Source organism: Canis lupus, chromosome 8 (assembly GCF_048164855.1).
Source record: "Canis lupus baileyi chromosome 8, mCanLup2.hap1, whole genome shotgun sequence".
In the NCBI taxonomy this organism is placed as follows: Eukaryota; Metazoa; Chordata; class Mammalia; order Carnivora; family Canidae; genus Canis; species Canis lupus.
Genome location: NC_132845.1, coordinates 1210335 through 1233975, shown reverse-complemented (window position 1 = coordinate 1233975; position 23641 = coordinate 1210335). Strand labels below are relative to the sequence as shown.

The window sequence follows — 23641 nt, the reverse complement described above, 5'->3', positions numbered from 1 at the left end:
TCGGAGTCAAAGAGTCAATCTCTCACATAAAGGAGACTGAGTTAAGTCATAGAGTTTTATTAAGCGACGACACAGAAGAAGCTCTCAGGAGTGAGGGGTCCCGGCTGGGTCGCCAACGTGGGCCCCCTCTGACAGTCTTATTTAGAACTGACCAGGGAGCTTGTGGCCTTCAGATTCTTGCGATGGCTTGGTTTGAGTGAGGACGGGTGATTCCATCTTTAATGGCTTCCTTCTTTTTAGGATCTGGTTATCCTTTGTTGGTCACAGGTGACTGTCCTAAGAAAGACATCCCCACCCCCCGCCCCCGACACCTAGGGCAGAATGACCTGGTTTGTTTCCTCGTCTCTGGTTTCCCTCCACCTCGGCGTTTGGGGGATTTCTGTGAGCCTGACCATGTCGCCCCCCCACCTATCTCTCCCTACCTAGCCCTGTCTGGCCCTTACTCAGAGTTAGATTATAAAATCTGTAAAGCTACAATTCAGCTATAGTCAGGCAGGTGTTTCCTAGTGTGCTCAGCAAACTACGAACTCAGTGCGAAGCATTATCCGGAGTTTTCTAGGGGAGAGCAACAGAGGTGAGAAATGCTTTTCCACGACTCTGACTCTGAGAAGAACGTGGGGCTCAAGGACATCACCTGACAGGGTCATTCCAGGGAGGAGGGCGTTTCACGGCCCCCTACCAGCTGCGTACCAGGGAATGCCTTCTTTTCTTTCAAAGCTGTCGTCACCCCAGGACTTGGGTTAGCATAGCCTCGTTATTGGACTGCGACACACAGGGAAAGGAGAAAGAATTTAGTGGGTCTCGTTCTTCAGTATTAAGTCTTAGGATCCATCACCCTTAATTTAGAAAGAGGTTCTGTGGTTGAATCTTTCTTTCTTTCTATCATAAGGACCAGAATCTTCTTTTCTCAAGATCAGGACTAAAGCTTAACTTATTTCCGAATGCGAAGTCAATTTCAGGACTCAGACCCGCCCGAACAGCGTCAGAGTCCTCATGGCTCTGGCAGAGAACTCGCTTAGGAAGACCCACGTCCTACAAGGAGCCTCCCACATAATGGGCCTTCTCGGGTCTATGGATTGCAGCAACTCATTTCCCTCCAGAACTTGAAACCATCTTGCTCTAGGCTCCGTCTCTCAGTCTATCTATTTAATATCTCCGGGCACGTCTGCTCCACTGCTCCAACCGTCTCAAGTGTCTCACAGAGGCAGGGCTGAGTATCAGGATCTTCTTTCTCCGGCCCGAAAAGTCCATTCCTGTCTTAGCCATGTAGCTCTCTACCTGACAGACTGGCTTCTTTCCGCTTCATTGGCTGTAATTCTGAACCCCTGCATGTAAGCTCAAACCATTATCCCCCTTGTCCTGCTGAAGTAGCCAAGAGTAAAAAATAAATAAAAAATAGACCATTTTTCTCCTGTTCTATCTTATATTCACTGCACTTAAAGCGCATTGCTGTACTGAAGGTTGCACTTAAAATCTTGTATGATGCATATTTTCTGCCCATTGAGAAAGTGTCAAGAATGTCACTTCTGGAAAATATAAGTTTCCTCTGAAGATCACAGTTAGATATAGAATTTAAGAAGTGAAGTTGAATTTAAAGAGGTGCCTCAATTTTATTAACACTCAATTGTGTGTGTGTTTTTTTTTTAAGAAAGGTTTTATTCTGAATTTCATCATCACGGTTTATATCAAGTTTTTCTTTGTGTTATGTCAGAGAAAAATAAGAGTCAGAAAGGGAAGAATAGGAAAAGAGGAAATAAAGGGGAAAAATGAAAAACTAAAAGCACCTTAAGATCTTCATTACTTTAATTATGTTTTATCCTGGTATCCTATACCCCCTTTTACTATCAATACTGCCCCTGTTCCATAAATCTCCATAATGTAAAAGTGGACTTTTAACACCTCTCATAAGACTTCATCCTACACTGCTTTTCTCAGGCTGTACACCACACCAACGTCCTCCAAATACTCACTTTTGGATCCGATGTTAGGCACAATATTTATAGCTTTAATGTAAGGTTCACTCGGGGATTATGATGAAAATAGCCTTCTGGCTATAATGCTTCAGCTTCTCTTTATATCTCTCCCCTTCTTTTTATAACTTTGGACCTGCTTATCTCCTGGACCTGCTCAGTTTAATCTGTACTAGGAGGTTCCTCTATGGGTCAGGAGATATTCCACATCTGTGTCCCCAAATAAAGAAGAGAGAATGCTCAGAGGTCTTGAGATTTCCAATGTTTGATGAGTCAGGGAAGGCTAGATATGTGGATGGATGGATGGATGGATGGGGGCATCAAGGATAAGATATGCAGAGGGGAAAATGAAACAAAGGATAAAGGGACTATAGATGCAAGAAGTTTTCTGTTACCTAGACTTCTATGAATGGACACTTCACAAGTTCTACAGCGCAGTGATAACTGATGTAGGTACAGGAGGCCCTGGGGCTCTAAAAAAGCTAAAGTGCCTTCTGAAGTCTCAAAGGAAAAATAAAGTGCATTCAAGGTAATTTGACACTCGGGATACTGGGTTGAACTAAAAATGTTCTGAATTGGCAACCCAAGTACTGAGGTATAATGCATGGACATGGTTTTTAAAACCATAGAAATTAGAGATGAAAAAGTAATTCAAAAATTACTTAATGTAACAGTCTTATTTTATGAATTGTTTGTATTCTTTGTATATAATTATTTTTAATCAATCATGTACTCACTCCTACCAAGTTTGTTCCTACCACTCCCTCAAACTGCGTTTGTCAGGGCTACAGTAACCTGCACATTACTAGATTCTAGGGCGGAGGCCCAGTTCTCCTTATAGTCACCCTATCGGCATCTTTTGAAACAGTCACTCACTCCTCCCTTGAAACCACTTTTTTTCTTGCTTTCCAGAATAACATCTTCTCTTGGGTCCTTCTTAGTCTCCTCCAACGGTTTTTCCTGGCTTCTACGTCTGTGCTCATGCCCCTTATCTTCTCTGCCTCCATTCACTCCCTTGGTTATAGCTTCCAATCCTATGACTATAAATGTCTCCATATTAGGTAATCTTCAGGATTTCATCTCACCTCCTCTCCAGACTCATTTATCTTACTGCTGACAGTGCACCTGTGTATACATCTGTATCTACATCAACATGTACCTGCATCTATACCTACAACTGTATCTATACCTCCTGACATCAACTGATCCTCTCAGTCTACTCCACTCAACCAAAATCTGCTCTTCTCAATCTTCCTAATCTCAGGAATTGGTCTGAAATTTTAGAGTCGTCATGGATTGTTCTATTTCGTACCCATTTCACGTGCAAATTCATCACCAAAAATTCCATGCTACGAAATCTTTAAAATAGATCTAGAACCTATTTCTCACTGCTTTCTCTGCTAATTCATCTTAGCCCAAATTATCAGCCATGGTTTCTAACTGGTCTCCTTGCTTCTACACTCACTCCTCCAACTCTATCTACTACATAGAAGAGCCAGTGTGCTACCTGAAGAGTGTAATCAGGTCGTGGCGCAAATCTGCTCAAAATCCTCCAGTAGATTCTCCTCTAACTCGGAGTAAAAAGGATGCACTTTACTAAGAGCTACAGACCCTGCATGACTTGGTCATGCCAACTCTGGAACCTGGTCTTTTACTACTTACCCTCTTTTATTGTGCTCAAACAATGGCGGCCTTGCTATGCATGAATTTATCTCAGGCGTCTTAACATGGCTGTTCCCTCGACTCAGAATGCTCTTTCTCCAAAATTGTGCGTGCTCATTCCTTTATTTCCTTTCAGTCTCTGCTCAAATATCACTTTGTCAGAAGTGCCTCCTCTGCCCATTCTATCTAAAATTGTACATCCTTGATTCTTTAACCTCTTTATCCTGTTTTACTATTTTTTAATGACTCTTGCAAAACCTCAGTATGTACTCTATGTCTATCCATTTGGTTTTTGTCTGCTCAAACACACTAATTTCCATGAGACAGTGACTCTCCCTATCTTGTACATCACTGCATCCTTAGCACCTAGAATTTGTGTTGGCCCCTATCGAGATTCAATGAATATATATTTTAAAATACACAAATGAAATAGAGATTCAGACAGAAACATGGAGAGTAACAGCAATTGGACCCAGACCTCTTGACTCCCAGTTTGCTATCCTGCCTGAACACTAGTAGGCCAAAAATCCAATCTCTGACCAAGTGGGATTATAGAAAGAGCATTGTGCATGTTCATACACCAAGCATAGAACATTAATAATTCATTTATTGATCATTGCCGAGTGCTCACTTTGTGCCAGGCATTGAGGCATAGAAATAAATAGTATAGAGTCCCCATCTTCAAGTTACAAAGAAGTTCTCAGGTATCCATGATGCTGCTGGAGCCCACGTAAGGAATCCTCCCAGACTCATGGTGTTTGTGAGGTCAAGGATGACATTGCCTGGTAAGTCTTGCAGAATAATAAAACAGTGGGTAGGGAGAGAAAAAAGGGAGGGGGGGATCCTAGACTGTGAGCTGACATGCACAAACTCCTAAAGTCAAAAGAGAGAAACTAGCAGGTTGAGAAAATTGCAAGAGGTATGGATGAAAGAAAGATGGCAAGGAGAGAAGTAACACTAAAGAGGTCAATGAAGACCACCTGGCAGAAGGCTTGAGGGATCAGTCTGCAGCACATGGACTCTGGTGCTAAGAGCTGCTGGGAGACAGGAAGGTTTTGAACCAGAGAACGGCATGAGAAGATTTGCATTTCAAAACGATAATTCTATTTGTCAATATTGAGAAACATGCTTTGAAAAGAGGCAGGAAGGCCAGTTAGGAGGCAATTGTCATAACACAGGCACAAGGTAAGGGAGTCTGGTTTAAAGTGATGTCAGAGAAATTCATCCTATTATGCAAATCCTGTTGGGATTACAACAGCAGGCCTAGTAAACATCAACAAGCCTAAAAGGAAGCAAGGATGGCAAAAAGAGATTGTAATAAAACATGCTTCAAGGCCGGCATACAAACTTTCTCTCATTCAGGGAGCAGAGGAGTATATATAAAAAAGATTACAATCTTGATAATCAGCCCTGACAGCCCGGTTTGATATCAGTGACAAATGTAGAAAAGATGAGGAGCTTGTAACGGTATATCTGAGATAAGCACCTCGGGTTTTTGAAAAGGCAGAGACAAGCAGAGGCAATTCAGATACAGGGTTGCAAGATTAGGGAGGCCTGGGATGTGGAGAAAGAGGTGAGAACTTTCCAGGGAAATTGGAAGCGTGACACTGACATTGATATCCTTCTTGGGGTTGGAAGCGACCCGAGACCCACTGGAATATTCTCATCCTTTCTCACCCTTTCTCATCCTATTCTCACCCTCTCAACCCTGGTTTCTAAAGCTTCATATATTTTTATAAAGAAGGGTGATTATAACTGCTAACAAAAGTTTACCAAGAGAGGACAGAAAAGAATTGGGAAAATATATCTATTTTCCACAATGTAAGACTCATTGGCAGAGGCATATTTTTTTCCTAATAAAGACCAGATTTTGGGGGTTCAAGTTTGGATGTCTGATAACATACAAGAGAGCACAGAGAGATGTGGAAAATGTCAGAAAAATTAGAAGATGATGAGTTTTAAAAGTTCAGTGTCTAAATCACTCAACCTTCCTGTCCCTTTTTTCCCCGTCACTTGTCAAGTAACGGTTCTAAAAGCTGCCCTCTAAGCCACGGGGTGTGAGAGAATTAAAAGAGAGGTGGAAACACTTTGAAAACTGTAAGGCCATTATGTATTTTTAAATATCCCCTTCAGGAGATTTTTCTAGATAATAAATAGATAAATAAGTCATTCAGCATGCTAAATTTTAAAAGCTCATATTAAAAGATGCTTTCATGTTTGCATTTATGGCTCATTTCCCCGCCCCCACCCCCGAAATGCTAAAGTCATTCTTAATTTTAAATGTTCAAATACACATACACACAATGAGGATCGGGGAGGAAACCTCAAATGTTATCATTCCCCGTATTCTCTGGCTGTAGTCTTCAATGGTCTTCAATATTGAAGATCCTGAATATCTTCAATATGGACCGTGAGGGATGCATATCCGTGATTATATAGCCAGGACTCAGATTCCAGATAACAGTCTGGTGCTAAACCCTGTGATCTACAGAAGGAGTCTGAGTCTTAGTTTAGTGCTTTTAAATTCAGGACTTCTCATAGATGTGCATGCATCAATCACTGCCTACTCTTGCTTCTTAATAAATGCACTGTTTCAAAGTGATGTGAAATCTTGGGAAATGTCATTGGGAGGAAGTACATCCTGTGTCAGGATCAAACATCAAGGCTTGGTTGCAGTAGAAAATCACTGATCCTATAGTCTGGCCTCAAGTACATGGGTACAGAGCACAAGGTGAGCTAAAAGCCGGGCCGAACACCTGGGCGCTGATGAGAGCAAAGGGTGGAGAGTGTATTCTGGTGAGTGCAAAGGACTGTGCAGGGTCCTGGCAGGAATGAAGGCAGGCTAATTTTGGAAAATTAAAGTAACTTAGTAGGTTTAGAGCTTAGACTGGGAGAAAATGTGTGAGGGGCTTATGAAGAGAGATGAGACCAGAAAGTAAAATGGAAGCAAGATTGTGAAGGGCCTTCAGTGAATTTTAAAGGTGGTGGAGGGTTATCCTTTGGCTGGGACATTGCCTAGGCTGTAATGCGTAAAGTGCCTTTGGTTGGATAACACCTTGGTTCAGAGCTTGAATAACAGCGGCCTGCAGGACTTGGTGGTGGTTCAGGACTGTTAGCTACAAAGAAGAGATGCTATAACTTAGAGGTTAAAAATCTACTTTCTGGAGCCAAATAACCTGAATCGAAATCTCGGTGAGTTGTGCAACTGAGTAGGTATTTCATTTCTTAAGTCTCAGTGTCTTCAACCGTAAAAATGAGGGAAATGATAGGACCCATTTCATTCGATAATTGTGGAGATTATCAGAGTGTTTGGCCCAGTGATTGAACCATACATGGAGAAGAAAATGCACGTTTGCTTTTTTCATTGTAGTTGTTATTTTTTATGAGTGACTTTCAGAGTTCCTCCAGCATGTGACATATACCTCTTGAATATCTACAAGGTGTAAGGGCTGCGAAAGGTGACAAGCTCCTGGCTCTAGGAGTTGTAGAGCATCTATGCAGTACAGGCTTTGGGTTTGGCTCAAGCTCAGTGCCCCATTGACACTGTGTCCCTCCCATAGCGTGTCAGCGGGCATCCTGGATTCTCATTACCCTTTCACAGTACGTTGGCAGGACCTGCCTGCTAAGAGAAATTAAGCTTTGTGTTCATGGTAGCTTGAGAATCTAAGGTGGGCAGGCATGTTTAGGCAGGGTCAGGTGGTCTTTAGCTCAGACCCCATTGGGATCATCTGTAGACGGTGGCACTAGGCACAGTGGTCTGACATTAAGCACTGACCTTCATTGTGCCTGATGAAAGTGCATCCACATTCCAACATGCTCCTGATGGTCAAAATATTCAGGAGTTTTTGATGGAATCAAACATTCCTTAGAGCAATTTTTAAACATATATATAAAACATATATAATTTTTTAAATATTACACACACACACACACACACATATCATCGGAATATCTAAGAGATTTTCTGTTTTTCTCCTTGGCTGTCAGATGGATATAATTAACATTTACTACGTGCCAAGTACTGTGATAAATGCTTTCTCTACATGACTTCGTTTTATCCTCACAACTGTTTTGTTTTTCTTCCTATTTTATTGATGTTATAACTGAGGTTTTGTGGCTTGTAAGAGGTAGAGCCAAGATTACAACCCACTTTTATTCTATGAAAAACGTATGGCACTTAATGGTCATACTAGAATGCTTATTCTGAAAATGGTGACTTGTTTCCTTTAAAGAGTATAATCCAGATTCCTACTAAAACTAAAGGCCCCTCATCGGCCTTCCTCTCTTGGAGGAAGTATACTATATATATGCACATATAAATCCGTATTTGTCGCCTTTCATGAATGAAAATATCACCACAGACAATCACGGCACATAGACATAGTTTTAAAGACCAATGAATGATAAGTAATCTGTGCATATAGAAACTTTAATTTCTACTGCATTATTGCTAGTAGAGTCTGCTGTCTATAGAAAACTAATTCAATAGCAAGTCTTTCCACATGTCATTAAACGCCTTTTTTCCCACTTTATGGGTCTCTGTGACTTTTTTACAATTTCACGTTTAGTCTGTAGGATAAACCATATCAACGATAACGACAATAAAGCTACTACTGACATTGTCACTAATACCATTTGTTAGAGTAGAGTATGTCAGACGCTGCACTTTTTACATGTTATAATGTTCAGTAAATAAAGCTTATCCCCATTTTACAGATGAGGAAACTTAGATTCAAAGCAGTTAAGCAATGTACACAAGGTCAAACAGGAGGTAAATGGTGTAGTCAGACATCAAATACAAAGAGAACTGATCCCAAAACTTGTGCATGTTCTTTCTACTGTATTCTACAGAAATATATTCTTTTTCATCCCATTTCCTCTTGCTCCTAATGACACATACTTTACTCTTCAACATTCTGGAAGTAATTGAACTGCTATTTTCTCTAACCTCCCTCCTCTAAAAGAACTGAAGCCTGGCATAGCCTATATGGTTTTATATGTAACTAGAGATGGAAAAAACATAGGGGAGGGACAAAGGAGGGGGCATGGGTGTCGAAATCAAATTGTAAAACAGAAGAGATACCAAATAGGAAACCAAAATTCAATAACCAAAACAGGATGGCTCAAAATATTGTGAAGATTAAAAAAGCTGAGAAGGCTGGATGAAGGTTTTGACAACTGTTATATGTATGCAATTTATTTTATAAATTTGGAGAAAATATGGTATAAGGACACGTGTGTGTGTGTGTGTGTGTGAATTAGTAACCTAATTCAGCTATTTCAGAAATCCATAGTTCATAGGAATTCTGGAGCAGAAAGCCCCTGCTCCAGAGGTGGTTGTTAGATGGGTGAGGTTTATTTATATCTAATCAATACTAGAGGTGTTGCTAATTAACAGAAATACATAGTAAGAATGGGTTTCCAGTGGGACGAATTACTAGTATTCAAGATCTATGATATTTTGGAAGCACTGCTCACCCTATATCATGAATAGGAAATCCAATGACGGGATCCCTGGGTGGTACAGCAGTTTGGGGCCTGCCTTTGGCCCAGGGCGCGATCCTGGAGACCCAGGATCGAATCCCACGTTGGGCTCCCGGTGCATGGAGCCTGCTTCTCCCTCTGCCTGTGTCTCTGTGCCTCTCTCTCTCTCTCTCTGTGACTATCATAAATAAATAAAAATTAAAAAAAAATTAAAAAAAAAAAAGAAATCCAATGACACCTCCACCCTCCCGTTCTTCAAGATAGCACTGAGACTACATTTTGGAACGACCCTGTGTCCAACCAGAAGCCAGAAGATTCTCTTTGCCTGATGATGGTTGTAAAGTTAATTGAATCCTGCTTCCATATTTTGTATCACTTCTAGTAAAACTAGAGACAAATATGACTGATTTTGCTATGATACTCATCATAACCTGATATCCAAATATTGACATTGTCAGGAAATAGCCAAGGCTCGTCTCCATGAGACGTCTACCATACCTACCACAGATAACCCAAGAGTTATACATGGACAATCTGGCAAAGGGTAGTTCTGAACAACAGCAAAATCCTGCTCCTGGAATATGAAAGCTGCAGAAATGAGGGCAGAGATGGAGGATTGAATATAAATAGACAACGGTCTTGAGCTACTTGTCACAATGGGTATCGGCACCTACTTTTTGCATTTATAAAGGAATCCACTCAGTGCCAGTGGCCAGCAGACAACTGAGTTGTAAGAGCTGGGGTGGAAGGTGACACCTTCCTCACAGCAAAGATCTACGTATTGAAGATTTAACTCTCCAGAACCATCACAAAGCAAATGAACTAGCGGCAGCTATTTTATCTCTTATATGTCAAATGCCTGGAGATTTCTAAGAACTCAACTGTTTATCACCATGTGGTCCGACTATGCAGAGGACCAATCTTTTGCCTTCGTATCTGCTGAGGCTAGATCCACTTCATTCCCATCAGGACACACTGAGTGTCCAGTTATGATGAATACGCACCAAAGATCTCCCTGATAGGAATCGTCAATAAACTCAATGTGATTCTACAAACTGTTCAGACCCCATGAGTCACCAAACACAGAGTTTAGTTGAGTGTGCAAGTTCCATCTCTTCACATTGCTTTTCCATTTCCCCAGATACATGCAACATTTTAGACTCGCATTTTTATGTCCTTTTCTGTTATTGCCATCTAAGGTTGCAAACTTTCTAAAAACAAACGAAAACAAAAACAAAAAACCCACCAATCTGTGTGAAGAGTTTCACTAATTAATGTAGGTGAAACACGATCTGAATTCTTTTAGGATTGCTGTCAGTTTATCAACATATAGCAGAACCATTTATCTTTTCTGGGTTTTCTTCTTTCTTTCTCTTATTAAAGCAAAAGAACAAATAGAACCCAGACACACACACACACACACACACACACATACACACACACACTCTCCACAAACCAGAAACAGAGCTTCCTCCTTAATGACTTTCTCCAAGTGCTAGAGAGTGTCTGCCAGTGAGGCGGAGAGTGGGCCAGAACCCCGCCAGCGTCCTGGCCCCTCACAGGCTATTCCGCAGGAGAAGTCAGAACACATCAATCTGCGCCCCTCCCTCAGTGTGTCCAAAACAGGTGCCTTAAAAACCCATCAACGCGTGTCCTAAAGGGGCAGTGGGGGCTTTCTGTTATGATCCTACCTGTTTGTATCTGTTCACGCCTGTGCTTACCTCTGCATTCAGCACAGAAAGGTCAATATTTGGAAGAGAACAAGAAGGATATTTATGAAACTGTAGGAACACACATTTCATTTGGAAAGTGCTAGCTGTGCCTTCCACGCTTTTTCCGAGCCATCTCCATAGGAAGCCATATAAATGCTACCTATTATTTTTGTGAATTGAGCTCTTAATTTGCATCTGTTTTCTATTGGATAACTCCAGGAAATTGAGATCTCAAAGTTTAAAAAGGAGAATACCTGTTTAATGTTCCATGGCAGTCAGATTTTGTGCTTGATGCTTGCTCACAGCAAAAGCCTTGCAGGCAAGAGGCAGAATGAGCAATTTAACCAATCATTGACTGCTTGAGTCCATTATGTAAATGGAAAACAAGGCCATTGTATTAATGGGGCAAAAATGGAAAAATAAAGTCTTATCGTAGGCAGTTCATTGTTTAAGAGAGACTTGTTGTAATGACTATCATATAAAATCAGCCTTTTAAAAGCAATACATACAAACTCAAAAAGGAAGTCTCTTTTGTTGTTATTAATGTACAGAAATCTGGTATCAAAGGTTCCAATATAATATTCATATTCTCTTCCTTTTGGGGATCTAATAAGTAGTAATCACAAACTTTAAAATATTTTGCATTCTGAAAAGTTTATAGACATTTATTGGGAGTTGACTTTTTCATTCTCAGAAACCAACTCCTTTGAAATGCCTCTTTAATGGTAGAGGCTTTGTGTACCTTGTCTGTTTTAATCCTTACGACAACCTTGTAAAGTAGCTGTTGCTTCCCCCACCACCACCTGGAGAGTTTGATGTGATATCTGTCTGTCTGTCTGTCTGATTATGTATCACTTAGCTATTGTTGAGTGAGAAACTACCACAAATCTCTATGATATACAACAGGAAGTTGACAGTTGATGCATCTGGAATCAGCTCTCCTGATCTTGGCGGGGTTTTCTCACAGGTCTGGAGGTTGCCTGGCTGTCAGCCGAAGTAGCTGGAGCAATTTGGCTCCTCTCCATGTGTCTCTCAACCTGCCACAGGCTGCCTCAGGCACGTCCTTCTAGTGACAATAGCAAAGGTGTAAGAGGACGAGCAGAAGTGTGCCGTTGCTTTTATAAGCCTCTGTTAGCTCATTTCTACTAACACTTCATTGGCCACAGCAATATATAGAGAGAAAATATACTCTGCCTCTTGATAGGAAAGTTCCAAAGTCCCACAACGGGGAAAGAATTGGGTGCATTAAAATAATCCGTCTTCCACAGATGACAAAGACTTAATATCATCCATCTATTTCACCAAATTGCTGCTCAATGTTCTGTTGTTTAACTTATGACACAACTGCATTAGTTACTTATTACTTTTCTACAGAAACTAAAAAACTAGAAACCAGACCAGATACTCAACAGCCCTTCCTAGATTAATTATTTCAAAACCTTCTCACTCCATTTATTATTTTATGAATAATGAGGATAATGGTGGTGGCAGTCACCGTTTATTGACATTTTACTATGTGCCAGACACTGCCTAATCTTTTTAAATCCTACAGCATACCCGCCGAGTGGGTATTATGATCCTAATTTTGTAAATGAAGAAGAAAGTGAGCCATAGGGAGATTAAGGAGCTTGTCCCAACTCTGTCCTGCTAGAAAGTATCAAAGCTAGGATTGAGGTCCAGGTCTACCAGATGTAGATATGCATTGGCTTTAAACTTAACTCTTTGTTGCCCACTCAGGAAAGTTTGTGGAAATAAAAATAATAGAGCATTATAATCTAGGGCAGACGTTCATAAAGAGGTGCCCCATAAAACATTTCCACACTTTACTAATAGGCATGCTGTTAAACAAAAGGTCAAGGAAGCTATTGAGTAAGGGACCGGCAGGGCTAGGTGGGGAGAGATAGGTAGGGGCCCAAGGGATCAGGCTCACAAAAATCCCCATAATGTGGAAGCATAAGGAAACCAGAGACAAAGAAATAAACCAGACCATCTTGCCCTAGATGTCAGAAGTGGGGTCTTGTGGTAGCAGCTACTTGTGACCAACAAAGAATTACCGGACCCTAAAAAGGGAAGTAAGTCATAAAGGTGTTCTCACTAGTTCTGACTCAAGGGTGATATCAATAGAGATGTTAAAGGATTTGGATTCCCTGATTAGCTTTCAATAAAAGACCGACCCTACAAGCCTCCATTGGCAACCTGTCAGGGACCCCCCGCCCCAACTCCTGAGAGCTTTTTCTATATCCTCACTTAATAAAACTCTATTACTTTATTCACTGTCCTTTGTCCACCAGATTAATTCTTTGAATCCATGAGACAAGAATTTCACTCTCCCACTTGACTATGTAAGTTTAGAAAATACTTATATTAAGATAAAACAGTACTCTGCCGAAGCTGGATCGTACCAGTTCACAGGAGCGGATTCCTCCTGTCTCGTTCCACCTCTACATTCAGTGATGTCACATGGTATTCTGAAATAGGCTCTAGGGAAACTGTTGACATCATGGAAATCTACAAACACTTCCAATTAGAGTTTTGTTTTGTTTTCCAGAGAGTAGTTTATCAGCGTACCTTTAGACAATAATTTCATTATCACAGAGGTTCTGAGAGATTTTAAAATGAAAATACACATGATATCATTACGATATTTGATCATAAAATATTTCTGGCAACAATGCCATGTAAGGCTGAAAGGGAATCCCTTATAAATGACAAGAAACAATGAACTCATTTAAAAAATTACATTATCAAAAAAATAAAATAAAATAAAATAAAATAAAATAAAATGAAATAAAAAATTACATTATCAACTAATTACCGGCCAATGACATGTGTCCTACTACCCTACTGATCATTCCTCTATTCACTGATATATTTATCTAATAATTGTTCAAGGGCCTACTAAGCAGCAGACAGCAATGCACCACAATACAATTGAATACTGTCCTGATACCACTTCCAGATGTTGGTCCATTCTGTTTTACCATTCTCAGTGTCAAGATACTTCTCCACATGTCCTGAAAGTACCTCCTTTTTAGTTGTTGGAAAAGAGTGGACTTTTATGTCTCTGTACAGTACCTAACCCGCTCAGTATCCTAAGCATCATGCTAAGTTTCTTGAAGACTTTATCATATCCAATCCTCATTCTTTAAAAGTACCATAGCACTTTATTATACCAATTGTTATAGGTGAGGAAACTTAGTCACATAAAGCTTAAATGAGCTACTCTAGGTCACATGCGAGCAAATGCTAGTCAAACTTTCAAACCTAGATAAACCTTAATATATACAACTCATAGGTATAATTAACACTATGCTTTGCCACCTCCCAATAAGACCTTTAAGGTTATGCTGGGATACCCCCATGTGCTCAGAGCAGAGGAACAAACTGAATAAATTGACTTATCTGTTCGTTAAGCGTTTATTCAGTGCCTACCATGAGCTTTGCTAATCATGTTTCTCAAAACATGCTGTATATACACCAGGTGTGCTCAGATGTGCTCCATGGAGGTTCTACTCAGAGTCTCAGAAACAATATGGCTCATCCTCCCAGAAATTCAAATCTTTAAGGGCAGGAGAGTATGTATTCTCATGATAAAACAAAGAGAGAGATATTTGGAATAGAATGTGAAATTTATGCAAGTTCTAGAATACTTGAAAGTTCTCAAGAGATTTCACACTTTGCCATAGCAGCTACCTTGCTTTAAGTCTCAGAACTCTTGTGGTCTAGTCCTGAGCTAGGGACACTCTTAAGGCTGACAGGATCCTAAATGCCAGTTATTACATAAGAGCACAAGTTCGAGAACCAGGAGACTTGGGTTTCCCTCATCAATTTGGCTTTTATGTTGTTGTTATCTCTTGTGCTCTAGTCCCCAGGTACACTGGACTTCTTTCTGTTTCTACATACTCCACCCTGGTGAAACTCTCCTTCCCTAGATCTTCTTATGCCTGGTCCTTCTCAACACTGAGCTTCAGTTCAACTTTCACTTTTTCAAACTTTCCTTGGTGGATCTTCTATCTAAAGTCACACTCTGTGACCATAACCACCGTATTTGGCATTATATTTAATGTTTTCATAGCATATATTCCACGGGTTCATTCTTCACACAGAAATTATTTTATTTATTGTGTTTTTACTTATTTCCTATTTCTGTTACAAGAATTTAAGCATTTCAAAGCGGGAAACTTGTCTGCTTATTCACAGTTTTACTCCTAATCGTCAGAATAATGCTTATTATGAAAGGGCATTTAGTAACATTTGTTAAATGACTGAATAAATGATGAAGTGTGCAAATCATTGGCAACTTAATTAACCTTTTCTCCTCAGTTTTTATGTCTTTTACAAGGGGGAAAAACAATCAAATTTTAAAATGGGTAGAGGATCTGAATAGACATTTTTCTAAAGAAGATGTGCAGATGGCTGACAGATATGTGAAGACATGTTCAAGATCACTAATCATCAGGGAAATGCAAATCCAAACCACAGTGAGATTTTGCTCCATACCAGTCAGAATGGCTAGTATCAAAAAAGACAAGAAATAAGTGTTGGCAAGGGTGTATAGAAAAGGGAGCCATTGTGCACTGTTGGTGGGAATGTAAATTGGTGTAACCACTGTGGGGAAATTATATGGAGGTTCCTCAAAACATTAAAAAATAGAAATAATATATGATCTAGCAATTCTACTACTGGGTATTTACACAAAGGAAATGAAAACACTAATTTAAAAGAATATCTTCACCCTTATGTTCATTACAACATTATTAACCGTAGCTAACATATGGAAGCAACCTCAATGTTCATCAGCCAAGAAATGGGTAAAGATATAGTGCATACACATATGTATATATACAACGGAAAATTTTTTAAAAAATGAGATCTTCCCATTTGTGACAATAGGGATCTAGAAGATATTACACTAAGTAAAATAAGTCAAGACAAGAAAGATGTATATCATTTGATTTCACTTACACATGGAATCTAAAAACAAAAAAAAACAAATAAACTCTTAAATATGGAGAATTGATGGTTGCTAGATGGTAGATGGATAAATGAATTCATTAAAGGGGATTAAGAGGTACAGATTTCCAGTTATAAAATAAATGTCACAGAGATAAAAAGTAGAGCAAAGGGAATACAGTCAATAATACTAATAACATTGTATGGTGACAGATGGTGACTACACTCGTCATGGGGAGTGTTTAGTAATATACAGAATTGTTGAATCAATATGTTGTACACCTGAAACTAATAAAGCACTGCATATTAATTATACTTCAATAAAAAAGAGCCATAAAAAGGAAGAATTATGGCTTTTTTCATAGTGTCTTCATGAAGATTTACAAAATATATAAAAAGTGCTTATAAGAATTCTCAGCATATAGTTAGCACTTAATGTGAGTGATATATAACAGAAAGACACGTAAAAATCTACGTGTACAACAAAAATCATTCTTCTATGTTATCGATATTTCACAGAGACTGTTTTGAAGAGGCATGCTAAATTAAAAAATATATGGATTCTTTAAACCTACCTCTTCAAACTACAACCAAGCATCAGGTAGATTTATGTTGGTCTTGTCACTGTGCACATAAGCTGAATTCCCAAAGAGTAGCTCAAATCATAAAATTCTTCCCTCATAAGAAGGCTATAAAATTTAAGCAATAAAGTAAAAGATAATGGCCATTATGGTTAATGGCAGGGGCATAGGCAGAAAGCGCTCCATTTGGTTGATATGTTATAATTGCTTGAGTTGTGGACATTTGTCTATGCACCTATGTATTTGATGCTGATCATCCCATACAAAGATGACAATGATGTTTTCGCCTTTCTATTTGAAATCATAAACTTTTAATTGATCTTTCTTCATTGCTATAGAAAATAGACTGTGTTCTTTATCAAAAAAGTCCATTTTTACACTATCTTCTATGTTAATAAAAAAAGCATTTTGGGGCAAAATGAGCATTTTGCCCTAAAATCCTTTTTTGCAAAGACTTTTTAAAAATTTGAGTTCATTTAACTGTTATAATTTTAAAATTACAGATCAAGGATGGATTTGGATTCTTTGTCACAGGTTGGTAAACAGTCACATCTAGCTCATTTCCCATCATTTAAAAAACACTGTCTGATGGCCTATTATATCCTGTAAGAGTAACTAGGGAAATAGTAGTGTATACAGCAAACCAAGTCCTATCAATGACGTTTACATTGTAGGGTTGGGGGGAGAGAGAAAAAAAAATTAGGTGTCCAGAGCATTTTTAATCTCAACTCTGGTTCATCTCTGATAGATCCAAGGGCCATTTTTAAAGTTTTGTTATTGAACTGGAATGCAGCCAGAGTAACTGCCATGCAAGCAAGCCCTCTACTTTTTAAGGGTAAGTTTAAAAAAAGCTAATTTTCTAACATAATCCACTAGTTTTTGTAGCTGTACTGATAGGCTCTGTGTACTTCACTTTTATTCAGTAGGAACAAGTGTCCTGCCCGCTATCTTTTCAACTTATCTCTCAACCACCTGCATTTGCTATTCTTGTTGTCCTATTTATTATTTCTTCTCTTCTTCTCCATTTATTTGGTTCATCTTCTCCCACCTCTTTGCACACTTCATCTTTCATTCATTTCTGTGCTCCGTATACAATCTATTTTATTGTGAGGAAAGTGGGCTTTAAATTTTTTTTGCAATATTCTTTTTAGATCAATAAAACAAAATGTCAATATAAGACACTTGTAAAAATTCCCCTTCCCTCCCCAAAATAATAAAAGGCATTAGTATTGCCTCAACAGCATAAGTCATATATAACATTTTTGGTGTGTTTGCCTACATTCTTTTTTTCTCACATGCATACCACTACTAAATAAATGTTATTTCTAAATTGCTGCTATTTTCTACACTGTGGAGGAAGCCAATTAGTGTAGACTAAGTCAGTCACTCTGGTCCTTTGTCTTTCTATACACCTTTGTCTCTCCAGACACTTTCACTCTTTAGCAAAGGTGGAGAAATCAGATTGGTGAGTTTGGACGTGGAAACTAGGGAGTCGTTGAGCCCCTTCTTCTTTTCATTCCCTTGGGACCCAGTTGCCTACAAAGGAGCACACTTTCAGTAATGCTCCTCCATGTGATAAATCTTACTAGAGTGGGCACCCAGTAGGAAATCTGTCCCAGCCCAACAATGCTGAAGACTAATGGGGAACTCTACCTAACTTTGGTGTATTAGAAAGCCCACTTGTCATTTTCTTCAATAGCAGGGTCTTTCTCATTTCTTAAAGTTATTTATTTTTGTAATAAAGACGATATGCTTAGCCTTCACTCTGAGAAGTGTTTTTATCTTACTTTTCAATTTGTTCAAAACCTGGACACCAAAGAAGGATGTCGCTTTATTCTTCTCACAGAGACCGAATCACACATACTTTGTGATGGATGCTGTGATGCACCACCTGGGTGGCCCTTCCATAAAGATTCGTCTCAGCTGCTAGACCTAGCACCTTCATGGACCACACTCTGGTGAGAAGAGCATCCTTATCCAAGGTCATCTACCTCCTGTGGAAGTCTACATCCAGTAAATGATTGATGCGGGGATATAGCTTGGCCCATCTTTGGGACATTCAATGGCCATTCTAGCTCCAGAGCTCCCTGAGAGTCAAAAAAAGTCAGCATTGAGCATAAGTCAAGGCTTGATTTCTTTTGCTTACAACTACTCTCTCTCTCTCTCTCTCTCTGTTCTACAGATATTGTTCCAAAGGACTATCTTTAAGAAAATATCCAGCAACCAACCTTTGTGTCTGAATCTACTGGGGCTGCTTCCTGAGAAATTTAACCTCTTGCATTCATGCATACAAATACACATACATCATCATCATTATTAAAGATATTTTGTTATAAGAAATACATATTATTAAACAGTATAATAATAGAGGAAGAATATTATATTCACTAGTGATTTCATAATTATTCTAACTCCTGTTCTTGGACATTAATAGTCTTTCTAATTTTTGCTATTTTATATATCACATCACAAAATACCCTTATTCACAGTTATTTTTGCATGTATGTAAATATATCTGTAGGATAAATTTTCAAGAGTGAAATTACTAGGTAAAAGATGATGTGTATTTTAAAAACATTTTGATATTACTGCCACATTGCCTGTTGAAAAAGTGTATACCGATACATACCACCACCAGCAGGGAAAGTGAAAATCTATGTCAAAGCACTTTTACTAACATTGATGATTAAAATGTTTTTTTCTTATTATTCAATTATGTTTTTATTGCCCTTATTATTAGTGAGCTAGAAATTTTATTTATATATTTATTAGCTATATTATATCTTTTCTCATGATTTATGTGTCTACGTATCTTTATTCTTCTAGGTTATTTTTCTTAATGATTTTTTTTTATATAAAGGTCTTTAAAACTGAAAAGAATTGAGATTTTTATAGTACTGGTTTGAAAGAAAGAGAAATTATTCTCTCCACTTAAGACAGAGCTCTTCTATAACATAAGGCTATCTCAGTGGTTCTCAACTGGGGGCAATTTTGCTTCTCGGGGCATTTGGCAATATCTGGAGCCAGTTTTCATTATCATGGCTTTAGGGTGGAGGGCAGGAAAGGCTTTTGGAATCTAGTGAATAAAGGCTGGGGATGGTGTTAAACACCCTACAATGTACAGGAAAGTCTCCCACAACAAAGAATTACCCAATCTGAAATGTCAATTGTACCAGGATTGAAAACCTTGGTTTGCACAGAGAGTTCTGTAAACTTGTTGATTGAGTTTATTCACTAGAGATGGATGTGTGCGTAAAAATTTTCCAATTATATTTTCTGAATTTTTAACGTAGGATGAAATGAATGACTTTTTACATGTGTATTTTATAACCCTAAATCTTATTATTTTTCAGTATTTACATATTTGATTTTTGTTCTCCTGGGCTTTCTACTTAATAATTTTGTTCTTGATGCAAATATAAGTTTTGTAATTCTGAAATTATTTTGTGTATAATGTAGGAAAGAAAAGTAAGTAAGTGTATTGATATCACTAGAAATCTGGGATTTTCAGTTCCTCCAGGACCCTATATGCTATAATGCTTACTTTATTTATAGTGGAGAGCTGTTACATGCCACAGTATTTACTTATATAATAGTATCACTTATATTAGCTATTTACCGAGCCTGGTGTGTGTCACTCTATTCACTCTGTATATAAGACTACATTTGTTCTCCATATTAATTCTATGATTTATTATTCTCCCACTTTACAAATGAAGTTTAGCCATATTAAAAATATATCAAATGCCCTCCAACTGAAATATGGCAAAGATTCAAACTTTCCATGTCTAATTCCAAAGCCTATGCTCCAGTACCTAAAATACTAAAAACGGAGCTAAAATATCCTAGTGAATTCAAATCTTTTTCTTATAATTTATATCATCTCCTCTTGCAGATAAACTTTGGGGATTCCTTTGCCAGGTACCATCTACTGTTGAGACGTTGGAATTAGGGATAGAAGAATTTTTAAGTTATTTTCAATTAGCCACTGATTCATACAACAAATACTTCCAGCCAGCTCCGTAATAAGGGGCACTGATGTTTGTTTTTTACAGCTTCGTATTGAAGGGTCAACAGCTGGTATTGATCATCAGTGTATTACTTCCATGTCACAAATTTTTCAATAGCTTTTTCAGTTATTGGCATTAGCTGGCTGTTTACATATATCATGCTTTCCCAAGATGTGAATTCCTGGCATATTTATTTTTTTCCTCAATATTCAACATGCATAAAATATGAATCTGGAATAATTACAGTGGAGCAGACAAGTCACTGTAAGTGACAGACAACAAATAGCTGCTGGGGCTGGGTCAGGTCATAGGCCTTCTCTGCCAAAATGCTTTTCTACCCCCAGAGAACCATGTTTTCCCTTCCCATCCAAGAGATAGTACCGAGAGGGTTAACTAGTCCAATTATTTGCAAGTGAAAATTGCCCCAAATCTGAAGAAAGCAAATGTCATGCTTTGTGGAGCTCATAGGAAAGAGAGGAAAGATTCTTATTAACTAGAAGAACAGACGGAAAGTGAGTTTCCTTTGTTACTTTTCTTTCAAGTATTTTCACTTTGTGTGCAAGCTTTCAAGGAAGCTTCAAACACTTTGCACTAAGGGAAAACAAAGGTGTTAGATTGCTAGAAAAATAACTGTGGCGTGAAGCTAGGCTTCGCTGCCAGTGGGGCCAGCTGAGAGAACTGCAGGTCCCGACCGGTGTGCACCAGGAGCTGCATCCCAACCCAAGATGGGGTTCCTGGGACTCTCTCCGTTCCTGTGAAGCACCCCTAGAACCTCAACATAAATGCTCTTACTTTGCTTAAGCAAGTTCCAAGGGGTTTATTTCACTTGAAACCAGTAAGTTCTAACTCCTAAAACTGGTGTAACCATTTCAGGTACTGAATCCTTTGGAGAAAGATATATTTCTTTCTCTGAGAATTAAGTCTCCAGATCTGGGAGAGAGGCAAAATGTACACTTGCCCTAAGATGAAAAATTCACTTTCTCTAGAAAATCGATTTGATTAGCTCTAGGGCTACTTTGCCAAGCGATACGCTGGCAACAGGCACCCACAAGCCCTTTCTGTGGCATAGATTGCATTTTCACAACAGGTCACTTAGGCAATGAAACAAATCACTTCTCAAAATTAATGGAGCATATTCCACCGGCTTTGTGAGGGTTTTAGCAAAATCTCTAACATATAGAACCGTGTGCCTTGAACAAAACGGCCCAGAAATTTGTCTTTAGCGGCTTGTCAGTCACTCTTCACTTCAATTCATTTGAGTGTGATTGAATTGCTTTGTGATTTGGTTAAGGAACCAAAAAAAGACAGCTAGATTTCCCTGGGAGATTTGTATTTCTTGAGTTTACATTTCTATCCTGAAATAAATCAATGCATACTTTAATTGTTACTTCACCTCTTTACCTTTGTTGCATGAATCATATTTGGGAGTCTCGGCCCTTGAATTTCAGGTGATGCTGCCCGGGCAAGTAGGAGCCTGGGGCTGGGGCAGTGATTCAGAGAGAACCGCTTCACCTCTAAACTGAGAGATCACAAAATAAAGCAAAACAAAACAAAACCAAAAATATATGACTGTAAATGAACCAGACTTTAAAGCTGTTTTCATCTCTAACAGCTATGATTCTATGACCCCAAATGAGAAAGTATGAATATGGAAAGAAAACCTTCACTTGAATGAAGAAGCTATCTACTGCAGATGAATGATTCACGGAATATTTTTTCTATTGCTTCCTTTAAAATCTTGTCTGCAATGAAAATCTTTTGAAAGAGAAATCAGAGTTGGGAGATTTTCTTCATGTATGCTAATGTCTTTCGTTTTTTTCTCTTTTGGTTCTTTACAAATGAGTCAATCCAGGTAACTTCTCCAAAAGATAGCACAAATAATGTAAAAATGATAGATGCATGAGCAATGTGACTAGTGAGGAGTCATTAAGAGTTGGGCCCTAGAGAAAGAAAACAGATGAACATATGGGGAGAAAAAATAAAAAGGGACAAACAGTAAAACAGACTCTTAACTGTGGAGGACACACTGAAGGTTGCTGGAGGGGAGGTGGGCAGGGGGGGGGATGGGCTAAATGGGTGACAGGTACTGAGGACAGCACTCGTGATGAGCCCTGGGTGTTAGATGCAAGTGCTAAATCACTGAATTCTACACCTGAAATTAATATTCCACTCTATGTTAACTAACTGGAATTTAAATAAAATCTTGAAACTACAAAAAAAAAAAAAGAGTTGAGCTTTAGAGTTGGCTTAATTTCATTTCCAAAAGCTATGTAATATTCGGCAAATAACTGGAAAATTCAGGTTTCTTATCTGTATGGTGGAGAATAATCATATTTTTCTCATGGGCTGCTATGAGAATTAAAGGAAATAACTCATGTAGAAATTGTTCGAAGTTCTAACAATTTTTTATGAATATAAGTTCACTCATTCACTTAGCAGGTCCTTTCCGGAGTGAGCCCAACATGCAAGACACTGCTTAAGGCTTTGGAGAAGTAGCAGTGAGCAAGTGATAAGATCCGCAGAGAGCTTACTTACTTAGTAAGAGAGACAAAGGTCAAAACATGAATAAATAAATATATGCTATAATACAGATGGTCCCCGACTTAAAGGGTTCAACTTATGATTTTTGGACTTTACTATTGTGTCAGAATGATATGCATTAAACAGAAACTATACTTCAAATTTTGAATTTTTATCTTCTCCCAGAATAGGGGGATTGCAGCACCATACGGTCTCCTGACGCTGGGCAGCAGTCAGAAGCTGCAGCTCCCAGTGAGGGGTGTGACCACAAGGGTAGACAACTGGTGCACCTAGAACCATCCTGTTTTTCACTTTCAGGAGTGTATTCAGTAAATTACATAAGATATTCAACACTTGGCTATAAAATAGGCTTTGAGTTAGATGATTTCGCCCAATGACAGGGCTAATGTAAGCGTTCGGAGCCTGTTTAAGGTAGGCCAGGCTCAGCGATGATGTTCATAGGTTGGACGTATTAAATGCATATTTGACTTAACAGTATTCTCAACGTACAGTGGGTTTCTCAGTAGGTAAGTGCATAAGTTGAGGAAGGTCTATCACAAAAGAATACTATGTTGTGGTCACATAATTAAAAACAAAACAATATATTATTAATGTAATAAATTATCATCAGAAAATTGCTCATACTGAGTATAAATTCATTTTTGTAATGTAGCGAAAAAGCTAATATTCAAGAACAATAAAAATAAAACAAAAATAAAAGAACATGTGAGTAAAATGTATGCGAAAAG

The 23641-nt window shown here is 38.6% G+C and overlaps 2 long non-coding RNA genes across 7 annotated transcripts in view; one reads left to right on the top strand and one right to left on the bottom strand.

Moving 5' to 3' along the window:
- LOC140637762 (uncharacterized) overlaps positions 1-14436 on the bottom strand; it is a 50728-nt gene extending 36292 nt beyond the window's left edge. For all 4 annotated transcript variants that reach the window (XR_012034795.1, XR_012034794.1, XR_012034796.1 and 1 more), the window contains exon 1: positions 14261-14436. This is a non-coding gene — a long non-coding RNA (uncharacterized lncRNA). The remainder of the gene's footprint in view (positions 1-14260) is intronic.
- LOC140637763 (uncharacterized) overlaps positions 1-19022 on the top strand; it is a 71431-nt gene extending 52409 nt beyond the window's left edge. Inside the window, exons 1-5 of one of the 3 annotated variants that reach the window (XR_012034799.1) lie at positions 14270-14700; positions 16866-16896; positions 17111-17197; positions 18209-18320; positions 18545-19022. This is a non-coding gene — a long non-coding RNA (uncharacterized lncRNA). Of the gene's footprint in view, positions 1-14269; positions 14701-16865; positions 16897-17110; positions 17198-18208; positions 18321-18544 lie in introns of those variants that run through there. The other 2 variants (XR_012034797.1, XR_012034798.1) reach the window with 2 other exon arrangements.
- The last annotated feature ends 4619 nt before the right edge of the window (positions 19023-23641 follow it).